We start from the raw sequence: 25,015 nt of genomic DNA, 5'->3' as shown, positions 1-25,015 counted from the left end.
AAAAGAACTTTTTGCAGGTTCATTTCTTTCACGCATCTCAGCTAACATTTTGTTGGATTACAACTTTCCTGTAAATTTGAGCAGTCAGCCTACTGTATTTTTTGGATTGTAAGACGCACCAGTGTATAAAATGCCCCAAGATTTTGAAGAGGTAAGTAAGAAAAAAAATGATTTTTGCCCTCCCTGGCCCTCAGGAGCATTCTGCAGGCCTCCCAAACGCACTCTGTGCACCCTGTTTTTTGCAAAAATGGACCCATTTTTCATCCATTTTTCACATAAATGGGGACGTTTTTGCCCTCCCCCAGTCCCCAGAAGCACTCTGCAGGCCTCCCAAACCCGCTGAGTGCCCCATTTTTTTTTGCAAAAATGGACAAAAAAACAGGCCTGTTTTTGCAAAAATCGGGGTGTGCAGAAGGTTTGGGAGGCTTACAGGGTGCTCCTGGGGGCTGGGGGAGGACAAAATTGCCTCCATTTTTGCAAAAATCGGACAAAAAACGGATTTGTTTTGAGCAAAAATGGAATGAGTGAGGCGGAGCTTCGGGAGGCCAAAACTGGCTGTATTTGGTGTATAAGATGCACAAATATTTCCACCCTCTTTTAGGGGGGAAAAAGGTGCATTTTATACTCCGAAAAGTACAGATAATTAGGCCTTTCAAGGATTTCAAACAAGACAAGAAACAGCTCCAAGCCCTGTGTTGCTGTTATTTTGCCATCAGCTTCATAATGCACTCATAAAGATGATAACATTTCTATAACTGAAAAGGGCAAGCATTTCTGTGTCTCTAGTGAAATCTTCTCCAATTCTTCTGAGAATTCATGAGCGGTAGTCCAATACATTTGGAGATCACCAAATAAGGAAAAATTGCTCTAATGCATTTTTGTACTTAATTTGAACTGAGGGCATTATTATTATTATTATTATTATTATTATTATTATTATTATTATTATTATTATTAATTTATTTTTTATACCGCCCTTCTCCCGAAGGACTTGGGGCAGTGAACAGCCAGCAGATAAAATACAGAAAATACAAAAATTAAAACAATATTAAAAACCAATTAAATTAATTTGGCCCACAGTTAAAACACCCCCATATTAAAAAACCCATAATTTGGCATTCAAAATCCAAAGATATTTGGGATAATATACAATACTATACCACTCTCTCAGCCTTCTGACAAGAAGTCTAAGTTGGCCATTTAATTCCAATACTACTGGTTGTTAATTTTAAATGCTGCTTTTATATTCATTATTTTTTTAAAAAAATATTTCCAAACATTATGTTTTGCTTTCAGTGTAGAGTACCTAGGTCAGTACTTCAGGTTGTGATAAGAAACACACCCTGAAGTACTAGTTCTACTTTATTTTAAGATTACATCAACATAATCTTTTAAGTCTGAATATCCATTATTCCTCTGTCATCTTTGCAGACAAAGAAACTAGGAAGGATCCTTTCTGAAATGTTTGCCATGCCCATATTCCTTCTATGGGCTAAATTGCATCTTATCTGTTTATCTAACTAGCAATTGAGTTCTGCGTGGTGACTAACTACTTCCTGAACAGGAATAATTTGGCATTACTTACCATGGAGGAATGGTCAGTGAAATTGACAGAACTTGTTGAGATGGCCAAACTGACTTCTTTGATTTGAAAAAAGTCATTATTGACATTCATCAATGACAAAAAAAGCCTTTATGGACTTTTACATAATAAAGAAAATGATTTTGTGACTTATGGTTTGAAAAAAAAGAGGTTACAGAAAAAAGGGAACTGTGATGAAACATGATACAGGTTTGATTAAAATTGTATGTATAACTGATTGGAAGCCACTTCTTAATATACATATTTTTTCATGTTTTCTGTTCTTTCATTTTCTTTTTATTAACTTTTTTCTTTGCATTTCTCCTTGTTTTATTTTTCTCTTTTTTTCTCTTTATTTTACTTTTTTTCTTTGAAATATATATATATATATATATATGTTTTCTCAGGTTTTCGCGGGTGTTTGTATGTAGGTCTTTGGTTATTCGGGTCTTCTCCCACGTAAAATTGGAAGTGTCTTGGCGACGTTTCGACGAAGTCTCATTCGTCATCTTCAGGCTGGTGTTCTCGGCTTCGTGCTTCCAGGAGCAATGTGAGATCGCAGCTGTCTCTTCCTTTTAACTGCTAGTGGGGGTGTGAGCTGATTGGGTGGGAACTTGGCTGTGTTCTGATTGGGTGGAGGTGTGTTCTGATTGGTTAGGGGCTTGGCTGTGCTCTGATTGGCTGGGGGTGTGTTCTGTTTGGGTGGGGGCTGAGCACAACCAAGCCCCCACCCAAACAGAACACACCCCCAGCCAATCAGAGCACAGCCAAGCCCCTAACCAATCAGAACACACCTCCACCCAATCAGAACACAGCCAAGTTCCCACCCAATCAGCTCACACCCCCACTAGCAGTTAAAAGGAAGAGACAGCTGCGATCTCACATTGCTCCTGGAAGCACGAAGCCGAGAACACCAGCCTGAAGATGACGAATGAGACTTCGTCGAAACGTCGCCAAGACACTTCCAATTTTACGTGGGAGAAGACCCGAATAACCAAAGACCGACATATATATATATATATATATATATATATATATATATATATATATATATATATATATATTAATTTGATTTATATGCTGCCCTTCCCCGGAGACTCAGGGCGGCTTACAATGCGTTAAGCAATTTCTTATTATATATGTAAAATCTTTTCATAATTTTTTTTAAAAAGAAGTCTAGGATAGACTGGAATTGTATTGACAAGAGCTGCAATTCATTTTCTCCCAGTGCAACCCTATGCAAACTGCATATTTTGTCCTGACAATAGATTTACTGTCCCATTCTTTACTAATAATAACCATCACAACCCACATCAAAGCAATTGATTTTGCTCTGCAAAATGATAAGAATTTAACTGCACAGTTGCTAGATAACACTTTTGTGGCATAGATAATGGATAGATAAACAGGCAGATAGGCAGATAGATATAAATGTATATTTTTTATGATATCAAAAGGAAACCTGTTTTGGAAAACGTAGAAGAACCACTGGGTCATTGCGATTTGTAAATAGGAATGTGCAAAATGAATTGTTCCTGAGATAATAATAACTTGAAAATTGTTTTCTCCTTCCAGAATAGAGGAATTTGATCAGGACATTTTGGGAAGTAAAGTGATTCATAGTGTTCCTGATAGGTTCTATCAATGAACTATCACAGATAGAACATTGAATATGATGATATACATTGCTATAAAGAAAAATCCATCTATGTTTTTGTGAATCAGCAGGAAGCAATCCAATCCAATCCAATCCAATCCATAGCTTTTGGAAATCTTTTTCCCAAGAAAAAAGAATGTTGGTGAATGCTGATGAATATTTAATGGTTGAAGCAAGGTATGGTTTCTACTTAATTAGTTATAAACTGGTCAAAGGTATGTTTGATTGTTTTATCATCTCTCCAGCTGATAGCCAATCAAAACTGTCTTTTCAAATTGGGAAAAATGAGCAGCCAAGAAGTTTTAGAATGATTGTGGGGGGCAGTATCGTCCATCATTTCCAAGACAGGTGAAAACTAAAATCTACTACTAAGAAAAATTAGAAGAACCAGCAAACTTGAGGAGGCTGAGAATAAAAACAAAATCCTGTAGCCTTTTTTTGTTTGTTTGTTTGTTTTTTGTTTATTTTGGGGGTTTCAAGTCTGTTTTGACTCTTGATGGCTATCCGGATTATAACATTTTCAGTTACGGTTTGCCCTCGTCCATTTCTTAGGGCTGAAAAGGAATGTCTACCGTGTTTTCCCCAAAATAAGACCTAACCAGGAATTAAGCTCCATTATAAATACAAGACCGGGTCTTATTTTCAGGGAAACATAGTAGGCCTGCTGGCTTTGAGTCTAAGGTGGGAGTTGCACTTATAGTTTCCTGATTTCTAGCCTGGTACTTTAAGCACTACACCAACCTGAATGTCAGCCTTTTTCTTTTTGTAAGAAGATGTTTCTTCTTTAAAAAAAGGTAAAGGTAAAGTTTCCCCTCACATATATGTGCTAGTCGTTCCCGACTCTAGGGGGCGGTGCTCATCTCTGTTTCAAAGCTAAAGAGCCAGCGCTCTCCGAAGACGTCTCCGTGGTCATGTGGCCTGCATGACTAAATGCCAAAGGCTCATGGAACGCTATTACCTTCTCACCAAAGTGGTCCCTATTTTTCTATTTGCATTTTTACGTGGTTTCAAACTGCTAGGTTGGCAGAAGCTGGGACAAGTAATGGGAGCTCACCCCATTACGTGGCACTAGGGATTCGAACCGCTGAACTGCTGACCTTTCAATCAACAAGCTCAGCGTCTTAGTCACTGAGCTACTGAGTCCCTTCTTCTTTAAAAAGAAAGCTAATTCAAACAGATCATCTAGAAGTCTCCCAAATCTTAGGAATCAACCAAACGAAGCTGTAATATATCACTTTTCAACTTTACTTTATGAAGCCATAACAGATGTTAATAATATAAAATTGTCATCATATGAATTATCCACCATGTGCAGTAGCAATAGATTTTTTAAATTGCTTTAGTAAATTATTTACACTTGCCAGTTACCATTATCAGTAGAAACACTCAGTATGCAATATGAATATATTAATGCAGCAAAGCAATCAAACATTTTTGTGATGAGTTTAACCAAGTCATAACTTCCTGTCCAGATCCACCAACATCTCTGGTTTGGTTTCCAGTTTGATGGCTATCACACTGATTTTTCTATTACAAAGCTCTTGTAGCTAAGAGGCTTTTATAACCCAGCCACCATTTCTATCTGTAGCAAGCAGTGCTATTGTCCAGCTCAAAAGGTTTGCTCATGCCTTCTTGAATATTCCTGTAGTATGAGGGGTCCTTGGTGCTCTCTGAGCTTACTTGTTTTCTTGCAAACATTTCATTGCAATCATGATGTTACCTAGTTGGGATAATGAAATGTCTGCAAGAAAACAAGCAAGCTCAGAGAGCACCAAGGACTCCTCATTTCAACCTTGAGCTACAAATATTCTCCTTTATTGATCCCTGTAAAATGCAAGTCTAGTATTAGGTATTACCAAGCAGTTAAAGCTTCAGCCTAGAAACTGTGAGTTCTAGACCTATGTAGGCACAAAAACAGCTCCATCTCAGCCCTAGGAAGCATGTAATGGCAAACTACTTCTGAACTCTTGCCAAGGAAAGTGCAGGAACTTTCCCAGGTAGTCTCCCAGAGTCAACACTGACATAAACGCATTCCATTCTCCCAAAATGGAAACAGTAATCAAGTTGTACAACTCCTTGAATTCCCACCCAGCAATGGTAAACCTATGCACCATAAAAATGTATGGCCTGGGTTGAATTTATTTCCCATCTATATCGGCTTCAAGATATTACAGGTACCCATATTTTTCGGAGTATAAGACACACTTCCCCCCCCCAAAGAGGGTGAAAATTTGGGTGCGTCTTATACACCGAATGTAGCCAAAAACTCAAGGCACGGAGGAGGCAATGGTCTATGGCAATCCCTGCAGCCTGGAACAGCTGATTGGGGGTATTATGGGAGGCCGATCCACCCGCCAATCAGCTGCTCATGCTGAATCAGGCTGCAGTAATGTTCTGAAGCTGACCTGGCTGTTCGCTATTTGCTGCAAGGACTGTCAGAGTTTGCAGCAGCAAGCAAAACACAACCAGAGGAAGGCATTTCAGTTTCAGTTTTAGTTTCAGAGATCAACACAGCATGCAGCTTTAGAACAATTGACCACACCCAGGCTCCTTGCTGTCCCCTTCCTTGTTGCTCACACAGCAAGTACTGTTTTAGTTTTCAAACAGTCTCACACACTGACAGGACACAAGCCAGATGAATGCCGATGGATGCTGGTAGGCAGAGGCAGGCTTTTTTTTTCTTATTTTCCTTCCCCAAAACTAAGGTGCGTCTTATACTCCGGAGCATCTTATACTCTGAAAAATACAGTAGTTTTGACTTGTGACCATATTTGTGACCAGAATTTCCATTGCTAAGCGAAGAAATCGTTAAGTGAGTCATGCCCGATTTTACAATCTATTTTGCCACTTTCCTTAAACAAATCATCTTAGTCATTAAGGGAATCATGCTATCATTAAGCAAATCTGACTTCCTCCATTGATTTTGCTTGTTGGAAGCCAACTGAGAAGGTTGTAAATGGTGATCATGTGAGCTTGAGGCACTGCAACCATCATCAATACATACCGGCTGTCAAGTGCCTTAATTCTGATCTCATGACTGCAGGGATTCTGAAATGGTCATAAGTCATTTTTTCTACTATTGTAACTTTGAATGATTGCTAAAGGAATAGTCCTAAGGGTGGGACAACCTTTATTCTTTTTTTAACACTGATCAGCAAATTCCCTTTTTCATTTAATTTACTTTTTAATAGATAAAATAACTCATTTTGAAAAGCATGGTATTTTAAAATAAGCATTTTTGTATCCATTCCAGTGTAGGTATTAAGCTAAAAACTTAGCTTAAAAACTTAGCATTAGGAAAAAATGGAAGAATTTGGTCACCGACCTACCACATCTCTTTTTCTCTCTTTTACTTCCCAGTATAGTCTACAGTAATGGAAAAGTTCACCTTCTCTTGCAACTGAACTTAAGTAGAGCAGCTAAATGATGAACCTGAACCATCACATGTCAATGTTCTTTTTTAACACTTGCCAGGAAATATAATTTTTTTTGTACAAAAGTATCCCCCGAAGGGCTTTTAAATATCTCATTTAGTGGCCAGCAAATGAAATAACTCACAAAAGTGTCGTATAGTTATATGCATGTAGGCAATTCTATTATACCAAGAATTTAGCTTGATAGAGTTGTACTGAATCCATTCATAAAACGAAAGGTCTCGAAGTCTAGCTTTTAAGTATCTTATCCCTTATATGCAGGTCCAATTTAAACGTGAATCCATTCATTTCTCTTCCTGGTGAACAAATGTTGGTTCTCTGAGTATCCTTTCTCAGGAGACGTTTCAAAAGTATTTCAAGATCTTGTTTGAGGGCAGGGGGGTGGAATCCAAATTTGATACTCCAAGGAAGTGTTGTATTTCAATGCCATAAAGCATTGCTGCCTGCGATATTATGTCCATGATTTTCATTATCAATGCAACTTTTTTCTGCCATAAGTCCACTGAAATTTCATTTTATCGAGAATGATGATTCTATTTACACAGCCTGCCAGATGTCACTGTTTTTTTTCCAAGTGCCGGTACTGAAGAAAATAACCTTAAAAAGCAATGCTATTTTGACAGGCTTGGTTTTGAGCTCCTAATGTCTATTATAAAGTAAAAAAAAAAAGAAAGAAAGAAAGAAAGGAAAAAACTGCTATAAGAAATAATCAGAATTACAGCAAAAAATTGTCCAAGCCAGGTATATATATTGCCCCACCTTTTATTTTAATTACAATGACACAGCACAATCCCCTACTGCCAGTCTATCACAATACTTTTTTACTTATTTATTTTTTAATGGTATCTTAAATCATCCATGCAGTCTTTTATACTGAGTTATTTTACGTAATATATTTGCTAACTAGGGTGCTGAAACTCCAGGAACTCCTCAAAAACTAGGAAATTTATTGTAACTTAAATCACATATTCTAATTACACAGAAATATAGTTTGTACCACCATATTATTCTTATTTATAATTTACAGATGGAGAGCCCATAGTGACTTGGAGCTAAATAAATGAATCAGGGGAGAATTAGCAGAAATCTGAATTTATTGGTCCTTTTTTTAAAAAAATAAAATAATAATATTAGCCTTCATTCCCTGATGGTGCAGGGAGACAAAGTATGTGGAGGAAGCCTGATGGGAAAAACAGATTACAAGTATGTAGTAAAGTTTCTGTGATTTCAGCCATGGGAAATTTATTTAATTTTCTGTGTTTTTCTTGCTACAGTTGAGTAGCTGAAAGCACAGGAGATGACATAGCAAATGCAGCTGCTTGCCACGTGGAACAATTTCCTTGAAAAGGCCCTCAGTTGGTATTTTGACTCAAAAACATGGATCGGTGTTACCAGTGGTTCATCTACGCATCAATGATTAAGATAAATCATGCCCTTAGATGATTATGAGTTAAAGTAAGAATACATTAGAAATGTGTTGACCCTTAGTGTATATTTAAGTATTAGACTCTGAATATAGCATTGCAAAAAAGCAAAATAAAATCTGGAATCAAGAAATTGCTAATTATAGGATACTTTTTTTTATTTCAGAAAATAGCTTTGCACAACATTATCTGAAGATTGATTCAAAATAAAATCCTTCAGCATGTATGAATTGTATAAGTAACATAATAGGTAATATAAATCCATGATCTTTTCTGTTCCATTAATCATTTGATTATATTTAATTTCTTAGTTGATGCAATACATGGGTTTGATATTAAAAATAGTTATTTAGTATAAATAAAATCTTCACTCAAATCTAATTCCTACCCCATAGAAAGGCATAAGCAATGGAAGAACCTTGAAGTATGCAATACTTTTATTCTTTCTAGGATAGCGTAGTGACCTATAACAAGAGATAATGAAAGTTCTGCTAATGAAATATTCTGTTGCACACAAAAAGCTGCAGAAGGAGGAGCTGAAATCATGAATACATAAAATCCATTCCATAATGAAAATCAAAGAGATCATTTAGATAAACTTCTTAGCAGGCAGAATGGAATTAATTAATGATGACTTCCCATTCAAAGCTTCCAGCTCAAGTTTGTTCACTTGAGAAGCAATTTGGAGTTAGGCTTCTAGTTACAGATTATTTCTCTTTGCATACTTCCAACTTGACCAACATCTACTGTCTCAGGGGTGTCAAACTGGCAGCCCGGGGGGCCAGATGTATCATGCACAGGCCATACACATCCCAATCCCATGAAGGGAAAAAAACATGATACATCACGTGACGACAATGTGACCCGTGTACTATCTAATTTGCTCCCACCCACATTCTACTTGCTTGTGGCATACTGTGGAGTGTGGAAAGCATAGAAAAAAGTACTTCATAAAGTTCATTGGCATGAGCAAAACACCTTAACATACAGCACCAACGCAATCATGAAAGGTTTTGCCTTGCTGTTTTCAAGACTTTCACAGCTGCCTTGCACATGAATGCACTTCTATAGACAACACATTGACTGTTCTGTCTGTGGGGACCCAAGGGATAGCTAGCAAAGCACAAGGTGACCCATGGAGTGGGGGAAGTCTTGGGGGGACTGAGGCAGATAGACAAAGGCCTGTGTAAGGCTTCTCAGGGACTCCCCCATTCCTGAGGCACCTTGTGCTCCACTTAATAACCCATCCATTCATTTCACAATTCATTGGAGATAGCAGGGATGAGGGGATCATTAAGTGCGATGCTTCACTTGATGGCTATCATGACATGCAACCATAATGGAATGGATAAGCCCAATACAGTTGTATCCTGAGGACTTCCTATATACCCTATAACTCGCAACATCACGTTGTCGTCATGTGATGTCATGTTGTTGTCACGTTTCTCCCTTCACTAAATCGGGGGTGGGCCAGCGCATGAGTCATCTGGCCCATGGGCTGTGAGTTTGACATCCCTGACCTATAACAATAAAGCAGCATTCCTGTTATATCTATTTCTTGACCTGACCTACCTCAAATGGTTGATATCAATCTTGATCACTCATCCAAGTTTTCCTCTAGCACATCTTACATTAAATAAAATGAAGGCAGGTTTATTTTAAGTTTCTTTCTCATACTTTGAAAGAAGAATCTCTGGATTCTAAATTTCTTCTGCAAATCACTCCTTAATGACTCACGCCTTTTTTCCTGCCTTAATGTGTCCCTCATACCTTCCTAAAGGTCAACTCCAAATTTTCCTTTCTGGAGGATATTCTCATTCTTCGCCCACCTTCCTCCCCCTGCCATTCATCATCAAAGGCTTGGAAAAACTGCTAAAAATACCTTTCCCATGTTTAATGAAACCTAACAAATTGGTTTGCTTCATCTTGATGATTTTCCACAGTACAGGTGCAATCTTTATTTGTAATTACAGAAGGCATATCTTTTTCTATAGTGAAGGCAGAAAGTCAATTTAATTGGACATAGGAAGCAGTTAAGCAACAACCTTAAACAATATTAAATTTAAACTGACAGACTTAATTTATTTTGCCACTACTGGTAGAAATATGTAATAAATATTTTGAAAACTTTGCAAGTCTTTGGTTTGCAAAGTCTACATGAAGTTTGATTATTATTAGTAAAGAGATAATCATATTATTTTCTGTATTCTTTGGTATATGACATTTAATGAAAAGAGCTTCAGGGTAAAAGAAATGAGAAATTTACCATGGCAAAGTTGTTAAATATAACACATAGCAGGACAACTACCGGTACTTTGAATTTATTTGTTTGTTTGTTTGTTTGTTTGTTTGTTTATAATTATTTTATGCCACTTCAGTTTCCAAGGCCTAAGTGAATTATTGCCCAATAAGCCTTCTTTCGATCATCTACAAAGTTTTCACCAAGATAATAGCAAAAAAAAATATTGAGAACATTAAATGATGCAGAGCCAAAGAAGCAGGCAGGGTTCAGAAGTGGCTACAGCACAATAGATCACATCCAGGTTGTTCAGCAAGTCATTGAAAGGCTGTTGTGGCCCGTCAGCGGCCTGTGCAGATTGTAGTTGATTCTGACAACAAGGAGGCTGGTGTGATGCTGAGCCAGCAGCCTGTGCAGCTGGCACTCGAGTCAGACAATGAGGAGCTGGAGAAGATGTGGTGCCAGAGGCAGGGACTCAGCCAGGGCCTTCAGAACCTCCAGAAGCTCCTTTAAGTGAAGGGGACGAAGAGGAGGAGCCTCTTCTCGATGCACGGGCACACAGAGCTGCCAAAAGGCAGGAGTGGCACCTCAGGAGGAGGTCTCTTCGAGAATAAAGCTTGGGGCTAATTGGCCACTTCCTTAGACTATATAAGGAGGAACGCCAACTTAAGCAAATTGTAGGGAACAACTTTAGTTCACTCTCCTTCACGTCTGGATTCTCAGCAAATTGCTTCTGGGCTTTCTGCCAACCATAGTAAGATTGTGATTACCTTATCTTTGGTTTCTTGTAGGCTGTTAAGAAAGTTTATTAACAGCCTTTGTTTGAAAAAGACTGAGTTATTTTAGTAAATTAAGTTTTGTACAGACTTTGTGTGTGCTGGTTCTTTGGGGTCCGTAGCTGGGGCAGAACAAAGGCACAATGAATACTCCATATCTCTGTGCATGACTTTCATTGACTATGAAAAGCTATTTGACTCAGTATTCCAGCACACAGTAATCAAGGCATTGCTCAATCAAGGCATAGACACTGCTTATGTAAACTTATTACAATCAATATATGAAGAAACAATGGTAACAATTTGCCTTAATGATTTAAAATGGAAATCAACATAGCATGAGGTATACGACAAGATAATACCTATCCTTTTCTCAGTTTGCCTTGAAGAAGTATTTCACAAACTAGACTGGGCAAAAGATGGAATAAAAATCAATGGTGCCTATTTAAATCACTTAAGATTTGCAGGTGATGTTGTTCTCTTCTCACAAGACCCAGAAGAGCTGCAAAGACATATACAAGAGCTGCACAAAGCAAGAGAACCATTTGGCTTAAAATTAAACCTGAAAAGGAGTTAGGCTATGTTTAATAAATTCACCAAAGGAAGACAGTTTGGGGACGTCCGTGGGAAGGCCGATGACGACGATGGCGGTGGGGACTGCGGAGGCCGCGGCGGTGGTCATGACGGGGCGCCTAAGGTTGGGGCGGCTCCCAAGGGCCTACAGACTTCCAAACAGACGGCCCAGGACTTTTCAGCAGTGGTTTTAGACCTGATTTTGGGGTGACTGGAGAGTATACGACCCTTGAGGGAAGGGTTACCTCCAGGGAGACCCAGAGACCCCCCCCCCCAGGGTGAGCTGGATGGGGGACGACGAAATAGGGGAGCTTCACCCACCAGAATGGAAGGTTGAGGGTTATTGGGGCCAGAAAATGACTACAAACTTATGCGGTTTGAATCCCCCCCTCCTTCCTTCGGACTGAGTTTTGGCCTATTGGCCTATTACGTTCATAGCTTCCCATCCATCTTGGCCTGCTGAACTACTCCTAATTTTTCCCCACTTCCATCTGGCCTGTCTGGATTCCCTACCATGTAGAACTTCTTTGACGAACATTTACGAACTTAAACCTCCTTGAGCTGGATATTGGATTCCCTGATGCTGCTAATCCCAGGAGGGATACTGGTTCTATGGACATGAGGCCTGAGGAGGCGGAATATGGCTATCCTCACCCTTGAGCTTTCTATCAAAGTCTCTATGGACTGGCCTGGTGAGAGACGGCCGCCCTGGAAACTTTCGGGGTCGAATGATATGCTCCTCCTTAGCCACTGTCGTGAGAGGACAGTGGAGCTTGACAGCCTGACCATGGACTGGAATTTTCCCTACGCTTATAACATCAACGATCCCCCACCCTTGGACTGTTTCCCCTGATGGCTATATGTATTCAGTGTCGGAACTCCTTGTCCTGCGAGATTCTCCCCTCTCGCAGGTTTGGCCCCCCACATTATCGAGGGCCTATCTCAATGATGGACTTTGGAGTCCGGAGAGATGGCATGGAGCAAGGAAGAATTTATGGGGCTTTTTAGGGAAATTTTTAAAGATTTTAAGGGGTTCTGGGGGGGGGGTTGTAATTATTCTTTTAAAGATATTGGGAAGACGACCATGGCAGATGGGGGGGGAAATCCACCAGGGTCAGAGCCGTGCCCGGCACAGGGTAACGATCCGGGGGGCACTGGATGAGGGATTGGAAAAGGGATGGGGGACGATTTCTATGAGGGCTGTACCATCGGCACGGTGAATGGGAGGGGCAGATATGGCGGGAGCAGGGGATCACATCAGGTGTTGGGGGCTCGCACTTGCTGTCTGAGAGCAATTGCTTGCCCCGGTCCCCAAGGCTCTGCTCGGATACTAGGTGACTTAGATACTCAGGAGCTGGGCCTTCAGCTGATGCTGTGCAATGCCAGGTCCGTGGTCAATAAGGCCCCCCTCATTCACGATCTTATACAAGAGGGAGGAGCGGACCTGGCGGGTATTACGGAGACCTGGTTGGGCCCGGAGGGTGGCGTCCCTCTGGTTGAAATGTGCCCACCAGGCTTCAGAGCATTCCATCAGCCGAGGGCCCAGGGGAGGGGCGGGGGGGTGGCGGTTATTATTAACGAGGATCTGGGTCCGAGGGAGACCACTGTGCCTCAGATAGCCGGATGTGAGTCCCTCCTTGTGAGGTGGGGCTGTGGGGTTCAGATGGGCTTGTTGCTTACGTACCTGGCTCCCTGCCGCGTGGCAACAGCCCTACCTGAGTGACTCGACGTGATAGCCACAGTGGCAGTAGATACACCCAGGCTTTTAGTCATGGGTGATTTCAACTTGCCATCCGTTGGTGAAACGTCTGAGGTGGCTCGGGAGTTCATGGCTTCCATGACGGCCATGGACCTGACCCAGTTAGTTCATGGCCCTACTCACAGGGGAGGTCACACTCTGGATCTGATTTTTGTCTCTGGCCAGTGGTTGAGTGGTCTTGTTATAGGGGATATAGACATGGAACCCTTGTCATGGACTGACCACTCACTCCTTCGCCTAGATCTTCGAACCGCAACCCCTCGCCGCAGGGAGGTGGACCCAATTAGATGGATCCGCCCCAGGCGCCTGATGGATCCTGATAGGTTCCAGACGGAGCTTGGGCCATTTCCTGAGGAGCTAGCACATGACTCGGCCGAGGACCTGGGACCGGGCGGCTGGTGGGGCCTTGGACCGAGTTGTGCCTTTGCGGCCTCTGACCCGATGCCGATCCCGTGCGGCTCCTTGGTTTACTGAGGAGCTGAGGGAAATGAAGCGCCGGAAAAGACGCCTGGAGAGCGGTTGGAGGGCCAGTCTCGCTGAATCTGATCGAACACTGGTAAGGTCGCATATTAAGGCCTATCTAGTGGCGATAAAGACGGCAAAGTCTAACTACTTTTCCGCCTCTATTGCGTCATCAGGGAATCGTCCGGCCGCCCTGTTTAGGGTGACCCGCGCCCTGCTCCATCTGGGAGTGCGGGAGGATCCCTTAGAAGGCAGGGCGGAGGATTTCGGACAATACCTGTATGACAAAATCGCTCAGATCCAGGGGGATCTGGACTCTGGCTGGGTAGATCAGGGCAGGGTGACGAGGAACAGTCTTGAGAATGTTATCTGGGAGGAGTTTGATGCTGTGACTCCCGATGATGTGGACAGGATTTTGGGGAGACTTAGTGCGGCCACATGTTTACTGGACCCGTGTCCTCCTGGTTGGTACTGGCTTCCCGGGAGGTTACACGAGGCTGGCTCCAGGGCGTCATTAATGCTTCGTTGAGTGAGGGTCACTTCCCCGCTGCCCTGAAAGAGGCGGTGGTGAGGCCTCTCCTCAAGAAGCCGTCCCTGGATCCAGCAATATTGGCCAACTATTGTCCTGTTTCCAACCTCCGCTTCATTGCGAAGGTTGTTGAGTGTGTGGTCGCGCAACAGTTTCCGCAATTCCTGGAGGAAACATCCTATCTAGATCCATTCCAGTCGGGTTTCAGGTCTGGGCACAGCACGGAAACGGCATTGGTCGTGTTGGTGGATGATCTCTGGAGGGCTCGGGACAGGGGTTATTCCTCTGTTCTGGTCCTATTAGATCTCTCAGCGGCTTTTGATACCATCGACCATGGTATCATGCTGCACCGGCTGGAAGAGTTGGGGGTGGGAGGCACTGTGTTGCGGTGGTTCTCCTCCTTTCTCTCCGACCGGTCGCAGTTTGTGTTGGCAGGGGGGCAGAGGTCGACCTCGAGGCCTCTCATTTGTGGAGTGCCGCAGGGATCGGTCCTCTCGCCCCTTCTGTTCAACATTTATGTGAAGCCGCTGGGCGAGATCATCCGTGGCTTTGGGGTGAGATACCACCAGTACGCTGATGACACCCAGCTGTACATCTCCACCCCAGGCCACCCCAACGATGCCCTTGAAGTGATGTCCCAGTGCCTGGAGGCTGTGCGGATCTGGATGGGGAGGAACAGGCTCAGGCTCAACCCTTCCAAGACTGAGTGGCTGTGGCTCCCGGCATCCCGATATAGTCAGTTGACTCCATCGCTGACTATTGGGGGCGAGTCTTTGGCCCCCACTGAAAGGGCTCGCAATCTGGGAGTCCTCCTGGATAGGCAGCTGTCTTTGGAGGAACATCTAACGGCTGTTACCAGGGGGACCTTTTATCAGGTTCGCCTGATTCGCCAGTTGCGACCCTTTCTTGATCGGGATTCCTTGTGCACAGTCACTCACGCCCTCGTCACCTCTCGCCTTGACTACTACACTGCTCTCTACATGGGGCTCCCCTTGAAGAGCACCCGGAGGCTCCAGCTGGTCCAGAATGCAGCAGCGCGGGTAGTGATGGGAGCAACATGGCGCTCCCATGTAACACCGCTCCTGCGCGAGCTGCACTGGCTCCCGGTGGTCTTCCGGGTGCGCTTCAAGGTGTTGGTTATCACCTTTAAAGCGCTCCATGGCATAGGGCCTAGCTATCTCCGAGACCGCCTGCTGCTACCGACGACCTCCCATCGTCCCGTGCGCTCCCACAGAGAGGGCCTCCTCAGGGTGCCATCAGCCAAACAATGTAGGCTGGTGACCCCCAGGGGGAGGGCCTTCTCTGTGGGGGCACCTACCCTCTGGAATCAGTTGCCCCCAGAGATAAGAAGAATCCATGACCTCAATGCCTTCCGTCGTTCCCTGAAAACCTATCTTTTTCAGCAAGCCGGGTTGGCTTAGAAGAAATTTTTAGATTCTTTTAATTAGTTTGTGATTCTTAACTTTCGGGCCGAAATTTATATATATTTTTAAATGTTTTAATATTTGTATTCTATGTTTTTTTATCTTGGCTGTACACCGCCCTGAGTCCTCAGGGAGAAGGGCGGTATATAAATTGGAAATTAAATTAAATTAAATTAAATTATTGGGTTTTAACAATTAAACAATTCTTATTCCACTCTTGTGCATGACTGTGACCATTTACATATCATCACACTAATGTTCTCCTCTACTCTATATAATTTTACAAAATCTACTATCTGTTATTTCCCTTTTTTTCTATCTTCAATACAATTATACCATATTACGTAAAAGTCCAAATCTATCAGTCCTTTCAGTTCCAATGTCATTTTATCCATCTCAGCGCAATCTAATACCTTTCTAATTATTATTATTATTTTTTTTTAAATTTGATTTATATGCCGCCCTTCTCCGGAGACTCAGGGCGGCTTACAATGCGTTAAGCAATAGCCTTCATCCTTTTGTATATTTATACAAAGTCAGCTTATTGCCCCCCCAAACTGGGTCCTCATTTCACCTACCTTTGAAAGGATGGAAGGCTGAGTCAACCTTGAGCCTTGGAGAGATTCGAACCAGCAGTAAATTGCAGGCAGCTGTGTTAATAACAGGGTGCGTAGACCACTGTACTATCAAGGCTCTTAATTATTAAATCTTAGGAGGGTATGTTTGAACTTCTCCAACATTGCGCAAATGCCAATCTTGCCGCCGTTGTCATATGTAGAATAATATATGTTGTTTTTTCATATTGGAAGAATTTTTTATATATATGGAGAAGAACTAGACATAGTAGACCACTACATATACCTTGGCCAATCTCAATGGAATGTGGTACAATAAAGAAAATTGAACGATGTGTTAAGAGCCTTGGTAGTACAGTGGTTTAAAGCACCCTGCTATTAACACAGCTGCCTGCAATTACTGCAGGTTCGAATCTTACCAGGCTCAAGGTTGACTCAGCCTTCCATCCTTTCTAAGGTAGGTTAAATGAGGACCCAGTTTGTGGGGGCAATAAGCTGACTTTGTATAAAAATATACAAAAGTATGAAGGCTATTGCTTAATGCATTGTAAGCCGCCCTGAGTCTCTGGAGAAGGGCGGCATATAAATCAAATTTAAAAAAAATGTGGTTGGCAGGCATCCAGCAAGCTAAGCATAATTTTCAAGCACAACTTCTCCCTATGCCTGAAGAGAAAAGTTTTCAATCACCTGCTCTAACATATGCCAGTGAAACATGGACACTAACTTCACAATTGATACAAAAGCTACGAGTGGCACAAAGAGCCATAGAAAAATACATGCGTCACATTACAAGACAAGATAGAAAGATGTGCACATGGATTAAAGAACAAACAAAAGTGTACAATATCATTAAGATAGTAAAAGAATTGAAATGGAAATGGGCTGGTCACATAGCAAGAAGACCTGATGGCAGGTGGAGCAAGGCAGTCATAGAATGGATCCCACTTCATAAAAAGTGTCCATGAAAGAGAACTAAAATAAGATGGATCGACAACATCAGCAAGTATTGTGGGCCCAATTGGGAAAAGAAAGCTCAGGACCATATTGGTTGGAAACATGCGGAAGAGGCCTCCATCCTGCAGTCCATAGACAATGGCTAAAATGATGATGATGATGATGATGATGATGATGATGATGATGATGATGATGATGATGATGAACACAATACAACAACCAACAAAAACATCAAAATTATTCTATAGGAGATTGGAGGTTAATGAGAAGGGGACAGATTTACTGCTTATCATACTGCCTATGCTTTGTTTACTTATGTATGAATTATATAGAAAATTCTAGCAAGGTGAGGTGTGATTCAGAGATCCCATTTACTTCCATTTTTAAAAAAAGTTTGGTCTCTGGAGGGACAGACTTTGCTGCCACTGACAAAAAAGAACTGATGGAAAAAATTTTAACAGTTTTAGGTGCCAAAAAAAATATGACTCCTTCTTTTCCAACTTCTAAACCCTACCTTCTTATTTATTGTTTCTGACAGCAGCTGGACCTTTTCTCTGCCAGATCTCTCATGAATTTCTTACACTGGGATATCAGTCTTTACTAAACCAACCTCCTTTTTTTACATGAAAAGGGAGGATGGTGGTGGGGTGGAAATGAATTCAAGTGTACTGTAGACAGTACAGTACCTTCACGGACAAAGGGAAGATCCATTACTAAGGCAATGAATAGATAAATATTTTAGATAAATGTAGCCTATATTTCTTATCTGGTTTACTTTGTCAGGCTGCCAGGCTCCTGCTGATATTGGTGTCACACTGTGCCTATTTTGAAAGGTATTTGTGATTGATTGATTGATTGATTGATTGATTGATTGACTGACAGAGCAATAATAGGAATTTTCTAATTAAAAACAATATCAAAACCACAGCACAACAAACAAGAGAGAATTAGAGGTAATAGTAATAATTAATAATAAAGGTTTAGCATCAAATTAGCACAATAAATTAGTAATAAACCACTGACATCCTAAAACACCACAGCAGCTCTTAACATGTCTGGATTTTTTTTTAAAAAAAAATCAGGAAGTCCACACTGTACATGACAGAAAAGCTCTTTTGGGTATCATGTTCTTAAGACAAGGTGTCTCCACTAAAAATATCTGTAAGGTCTTGCCTCTCCAATCTTCCCAAGAAATCAGAACTCTTGAAACTGCAGTTATTCCAAAAGGAGCTTTTATTAAAAGGTTTGTGATAACAACGGATATAGGCAAGAACTGAAGCTTCTCACTTAAAACCAGCTATTTAAAGCAATGCTAACCAAATCCCTCCCACACTACATCATTGCAGGCAAACAGAAACAGAGACTTCATATAGAGATTAACACAGTAATGCAGGAAACAGAAACTGGAAACAGAAACATCATATACAGATCACTCCATTCCTTCCCCCTTCCTCCCACCAAAATGCCAGAGTCCCTGTAGAAATATCTGGGACCTGACAATATCCTTCTGTTACAGCCACCTTCCTAGAGAAAACTTCAGCTGAAAGACTTGAGGTTCTACTATGTGTATATATGGAATGCAAGGCTCCTTTCATTAGCCTGACCTCACAGCAATGAGAATTTTGTAAGTCAATGCCAACACTTTAAATTGGTCTTGTAAATGGCCTAGAAGCCAGTGTTGACAGCAAAACACGGGACTAATGTAAGCATATCAGTCTCAATTAGGAGTTTAATTGCCCTGTTTTGAGTTAATTGAAATAACTGGACTGGTTTCAAAATCACCTCCAAGTAAAATGTGTTCTAATAGCTCCAAAAGGAAAGTATCAGGGTGCAAATAATCATTTTGCGAGAGTCTTTGTCCAGGTCACTCTGTCTCTATATAAGGCCTTGAAGCCACAGCAGCTACTTTAGCCACCAGTGAATGATGCTGAATTTAGATATAGAGTGGTACCTCAGTACTCATTGTTTATTGGTTCTGGGAGATGCAATGAGTACCAAAAATGATGAGTACCAACAGATTTTTCCCATAAGGAATAACGTAGTGAGTCACAAGGCACCCGACACCGACAAGCTCTGGCTTGTGCTTTGAGTACCAAAATTTTCATATCAAATTCACATCAAAATGCACTGAGTACCAAATTCAATGAATTTCAAAACAGTTGAGTACCAAGGTACCACTGTATCTATGAATCACCAAACTGTTCAGAGGAGTGCATCTTCTTGCTATGAATCTTAACCTCCTTTTTTATACCAAATTTACAGGGGTCTCCAATTGCACAAGTTGCAGATAAAGATCGTCCTTCCCATCCAAACAAGAGCTATCTTGTAACTGAAGATACCTGAATGCAAAATTGAACGAACACTGAAGTTGTTTACTTGTTTCCTGTTGAGTGCCCTATTGATTGTACCATCAGGTCAGGCAGAATAGAGCTGGAAAATGCAGATAAGACCATCCATCTGTTTCCATCATATGGATTTTTCTACAACTCCTCAGATTATGGAGAGAGCTATTAGGGAGAGAAACACAGGTATAATACTCTTATTTTTATAGTCTCTGATTAAGTACCTAGACATGTATTGAAAATTAACTTTATCTTGTATAGCTGACACTGCTTTCATAAAAATTAACGTTGTAACAAGAAATGGGTTTTATTGGAATTGGTAATATACTTATCTCTGTTATTTAAATATTGACATTTATTCTGAATAGAGAAATACCTGGATAAGTAGTTCAGAATAATTAAATCCACTTTCTAAAAAGTCCTGACTTTTGAAAGTAATACAAGGAAACACAAACGATATGAAGCAGTGAATCAAAGAAGTGACATTTATCTATGAATAAATCCTATGGAGCTCAGTTGGATTTATTTGTGAGTAGGCATGCATGAAATTGTATTGTTAAGTATCTTTTGGAGAGAGGTAAAGATTACAGGATACATGGAAAGAATATCTGATTATTAAAGCAACTTCACCCACTTGGGATAATTATAAGAATAAGATGACTACGTAGCAATTTTCTTCTCCTCGGGACTTTTAGTTTCAATCCTACTGTACAGGTTATTGACTTAATGAATTGGAGAAAATATGGGTTTTAAATATATTGAGGGGTTTTTTTCTGCACAAATGTACTATGTGATAGAAAAGGCTTCAATTATCTGGTAGACAAGCAAGAATAATAAACATGGTATGAGGTCTGTTTACTTGAAGGACTGCCTATCTCCCCCAGTGTTTGCCCAGCCAGTTTGAACTGATGGCTTTGACACATTCCAGGTTCCTTCAGTTAAGCAATGCCATCTATCCAGGCCTTGGAAGAATGCTTGCTCTATTGCAGCACCTGCTCTCTGGAATGAGATTTCTCCTGAGATCCAGGTGGCTCCCACCTTATTGGTGTTTCAAAGTATCTTTCATCCAGAGTCCTCTGGAGTAAGGCAATGTACAAATTATTATTTTTTCCAAAAATACCTTTTCTGATGAAAATACTTATAGCCAAATTATCAATACAAAGGCTCAAGAAAGACCACTGAGATTTTCATTCTTTAGAGATGTATGTATGTATGTGGTACATTTGTTCATCCCTTGGAGGTTAAGATCAAAGTTCTTAGTTTGAGAGGTAGGTCTTCAAAGATTTGCTGAGGATTCTGGAAAAGCTCCCAATCAGAACAGACCAAAATCAGCCAGATGGAGAAATAATCTGATCTAGCATAAAGCAGTTTTCAATAGAAATAGAGGGAGGCAGTCACACATGCATGGAAAATGTTGCCAGCCCCAAGACTTTCACTGATTTCCCAGTTGAATGGATACACAAAAACATATACAGTGGGGCAAAAAAGTATTTAGTCAGCCACCAATTGTGCAAGTTCTCCCACTTAAAAAGATGAGAGAGACCTGTAATTGTCATCATAGGTAGACCTCAACTATGAGAGACAAAATGAGAAAACAAATCCAGACAATCACATTGTCTGATTTGGAAAGAATTTATTTGCAAATTATGGTGGAAAATAAGTATTTTGTCAATATCAAAAGTTCATCTCAATACTTTGTTATATATCCTTTGTTGGCAATGACAGAGGTCAAATGTTTTCTGTAAGTCTTCACAAGGTTGGCACACAGTGTTGCTAGTATGTTGGCCCATTCCTCCATGCAGATCTCCTCTAGAGCAGTGATGTTTTGGGGCTGTCGCTGGGCAACACGGACTTTCAACTCCCTTCAAAGGTTTTCTATGGGGTTGAGATCTGGAGACTGGCTAGGCCACTCCAGGACCTTGAAATGCTTCTTACGAAGCCACTCCTTCATTGCCCAGGCGGTGTGTTTGGGATCATTGTCATGCTGAAAGACCCAGCCACGTTTCCTCTTCAATGCTCTTGCTGATGGAAGGTGGTTTGCACTCAAAATCTCATGATACATGACCCCATTCATTCTTTCCTGTATACGGATCAGTCGTCCTGGTCCCTTTGCAGAGAAACAGCCCCAAAGCATGATGTTGCCACCCTCATGCTTCACAATAAGTATGGTGTTCTTTGGATGCAACTCAGCATTCTCTCTCCTCCAAACACGACGAGTTGTGTTTCTACCAAACAGTTCTACTTTGGTTTCATCTGACCATATGACATTCTCCCAATCCTCTTCTGGATCATCCAGATGCTCTCTAGCAAACTTCAGATGGGCCCGGACATGTACTGGCTTAAGCAGGGGGACACTTCTGGCGCTGCAGGATCTGACTCCCTGGCGGCATAGTGTGTTACTGATGGTAGCCTTTGTTACGTTGCTCCCAGCTCTCTGCAGGTCATTCATTAGGTCCCCCCATGTGGTTCTGGGATTTTTGCTCACCATTGTTGTAATCATTTTGACCCACGGGGTGAGATTTTGCATGGAGCCCCAGATCGAGGGAGATTATCGGTGGTCTTGTATGTCTTCCATTTTCTAATTATTACTCCCACAGTTGATTTCTTCACACCAAGCTGCTTGCCTATTGCAGATTCAGTCTTCCGAGCCTGGTGCAGGTCTACAATTTTGTTTCTTGTGTCCTTCGACAGCTCTTTGGTCTTCACCATAGTGAAGTTTGGAGTGTGACTGTTTGAGGTTGTGGACAGGTGTCTTTTATACTGATAACAAGTTCAAACAGGTGCCATTAATACAGGTAATGAGTGGAAGACAGAGGAGCCTCTTAAAGAAGAAGTTACAGGTCTGTGAGAGCCAGAAATCTTGCTTGTTTGTAGGTGACCAAATACTTATTTTTCACCATAATTTGCAAATAAATTCTTTCCAAATCAGACAATGTGATTGTCTGGATTTGTTTTCTCATTTTGTCTCTCATAGTTGAGGTCTACCTATGATGTCAATTACAGGCCTTTCTCATCTTTTTAAGTGGGAGAACTTGCACAATTGGTGGCTGACTAAATACTTTTTTGCCCCACTGTATATATATATATAAACATACCATCCCAGAGCCTCTAAAGTATGGTCATTGTGTGGAAAGGGCAATCAGACTGCTTCCTCTAGGAGATAATCCTGATGTTCAATAACTCAGTGTAAAGACATTAAATGTGATTAACAGAACAACAGAGTTGGAAGGGATCTTAGAGGTCTTCTAGTCCAACACTTTGCTCAGACAGGAAACCCTGCCATTTCAGACAAATGGTTGTCCAATCTCTTCTTAAAAAGAGATTGGGGCATTCACAATTTAGGACCCCTGGATTAGAGGAAAAGGAAAATAGCAAATCTTTTCCCTCTCTCTTAGCAAAGGTTGCAAATGGTTTAACGCTGCCGATAGCAGAGGAAGGGTGGCAAAAGACCAATAAGGCTGTAAGGGGCAACTTACAAAAAATAAAGTAAATTTAAGTCTTACATATTATTAAGACAATATGTTCATAATGGTTCAGCCAGACTACCAACAAAGTCCTTCAGTAGCCTCAAGTGATTTTTTTCCCCTATTCCTGGAGATTTAAACTAATTCAAAGTAAGATGGCTTTCCCTGATTATGTGACTGTCAGTCTCTTATTTCATATCCTGTATGCATCTTATTTCATTTTTCTGAACATTTGGTTTTGGTACAAGCTCCCATTTATAGGAGCCAGTTTGGTCTAGTGGTTAAGGCACTAGGCTAGAAAGTGGGAGACCATGCATTCAAGCCCCACCTTGACCGTGCAAGCCAACTGGGTGCCCTTGGGCCAGGCACTTTCTCTCAGCCCAATCCACCTCAAAGGGTGATTGCAGGGGGGAGGAATAAGAGGAAGGTATGTGGGATATGTTCTCTGACTTGAGTTATTTGTAAAAATAAAGAGGCAGGATACAAATAAATAAAATAAAGATTTGTACTTTTAGAGTCGTTATGCTTTCAAATTGCTCTAGATTTTTGTTGATTGCCTGGACAAGTCCTTGCAGTTTTGTTGGAAACATTTTTAGAAACAGCTTCTCCTTGCATTCTTCCTAGGGCTGAGACAGAGTGACTGACTTCAAGGCACCTAGCTGGCTTTGATCCTAATGCAGGCATACAGACTTCCAGTTTGAGACTGATGCCTTTAACCTGTAGGAAGTTAGCACCCACCCCTGTGATGGAGGGGGCCTCGATGGACCGTAACCTTATCTCTTTTACAATCTACTAGAACAAATGAGCCTCACAAGCAATTTACGCTAAACTGTTTTTATTTACATAAAATAAAACAAGGTCTATTCAAAAAGAATATTAGATGTCATTCTCTTTCTTAAGTGTCCTTTCAGCTCTCTGGTGCAATCGCTCTATGCGATTGGAGTTTGGGCTTTTCTTCCTCAGAAGGAAGAGGCTTTAGTGACTTCAGCTCTGCCTCTGATCCCGAAGCCCAGAAGAGAAATCTGCTGGCAAGCATCTCCTTTTATACTGTCACAGTGGCAGTTAGGGGAGGGCATAGAAAAGCCCGGGAGATTCAAATCCAGGAGCTGCTCTCTGATTGGCTTATTTAATTGTCTAAGCCAAAGGTCATTAATAGGCATAGCAACTGTGAGGGAATTTTTCTCTCACAACCCCTCCCTAGAAGAATGAAATATTTTAGGAAATATTGAAAGGGGCAGAATATTATGTTTCCCTGGATGAGAAATGGAGAAACATGTTTTAAAGACAAAGCAGCTTTCTGCCTCCCCTCACCTTTGTCAATGGGCCATTAAGGCCTCAGCCAAGCTCACTCATTTCCCCCCACCTTTGTCAATGGGCCATCATCTGCAACACAAAAGAACCCATCTAGCAACAGAAACTCACCACATGGCACCTGGGAAGATTACATCAGCCAGCAAGGCTAGCTAAGACCCCACCCCCTGGGAGTCTGACAACCAATCAGGATACTCTTCCTGTGCCCCAGGAAGTTCAAAGCGCAGAGAGGGCATAAAACCAAGGCACACTCAGCATCTCGGCCCTTTTCTGTTCAGGAACTCAAACCATGTGATCCTGTCCACCATTAAACCATCTTTCCAAGCAGTCTCCATATTTCCAGTGTCTTTTTCCCCACTAGGAGCTGAACCCAGAAGATATTTCTTCCAACAAACCATTACACTAAATGATTCACTTTTAGTGTTAAAAGAATCATATTTGCTGAAAGGAATGAAAACGGTATCACCTTAGTCCCCAGGGTTTTTTTAAAAAAAAAAATTCTTAGATGTT

This window comes from Pantherophis guttatus, chromosome 1 (assembly GCF_059756535.1).
Source record: "Pantherophis guttatus breed Tessera chromosome 1, ASM5975653v1, whole genome shotgun sequence".
Taxonomy (NCBI): domain Eukaryota; kingdom Metazoa; phylum Chordata; class Lepidosauria; order Squamata; family Colubridae; genus Pantherophis; species Pantherophis guttatus.
The sequence above is the reverse complement of the archived record's forward strand: the minus strand, read 5'-3'. Positions refer to the sequence as shown.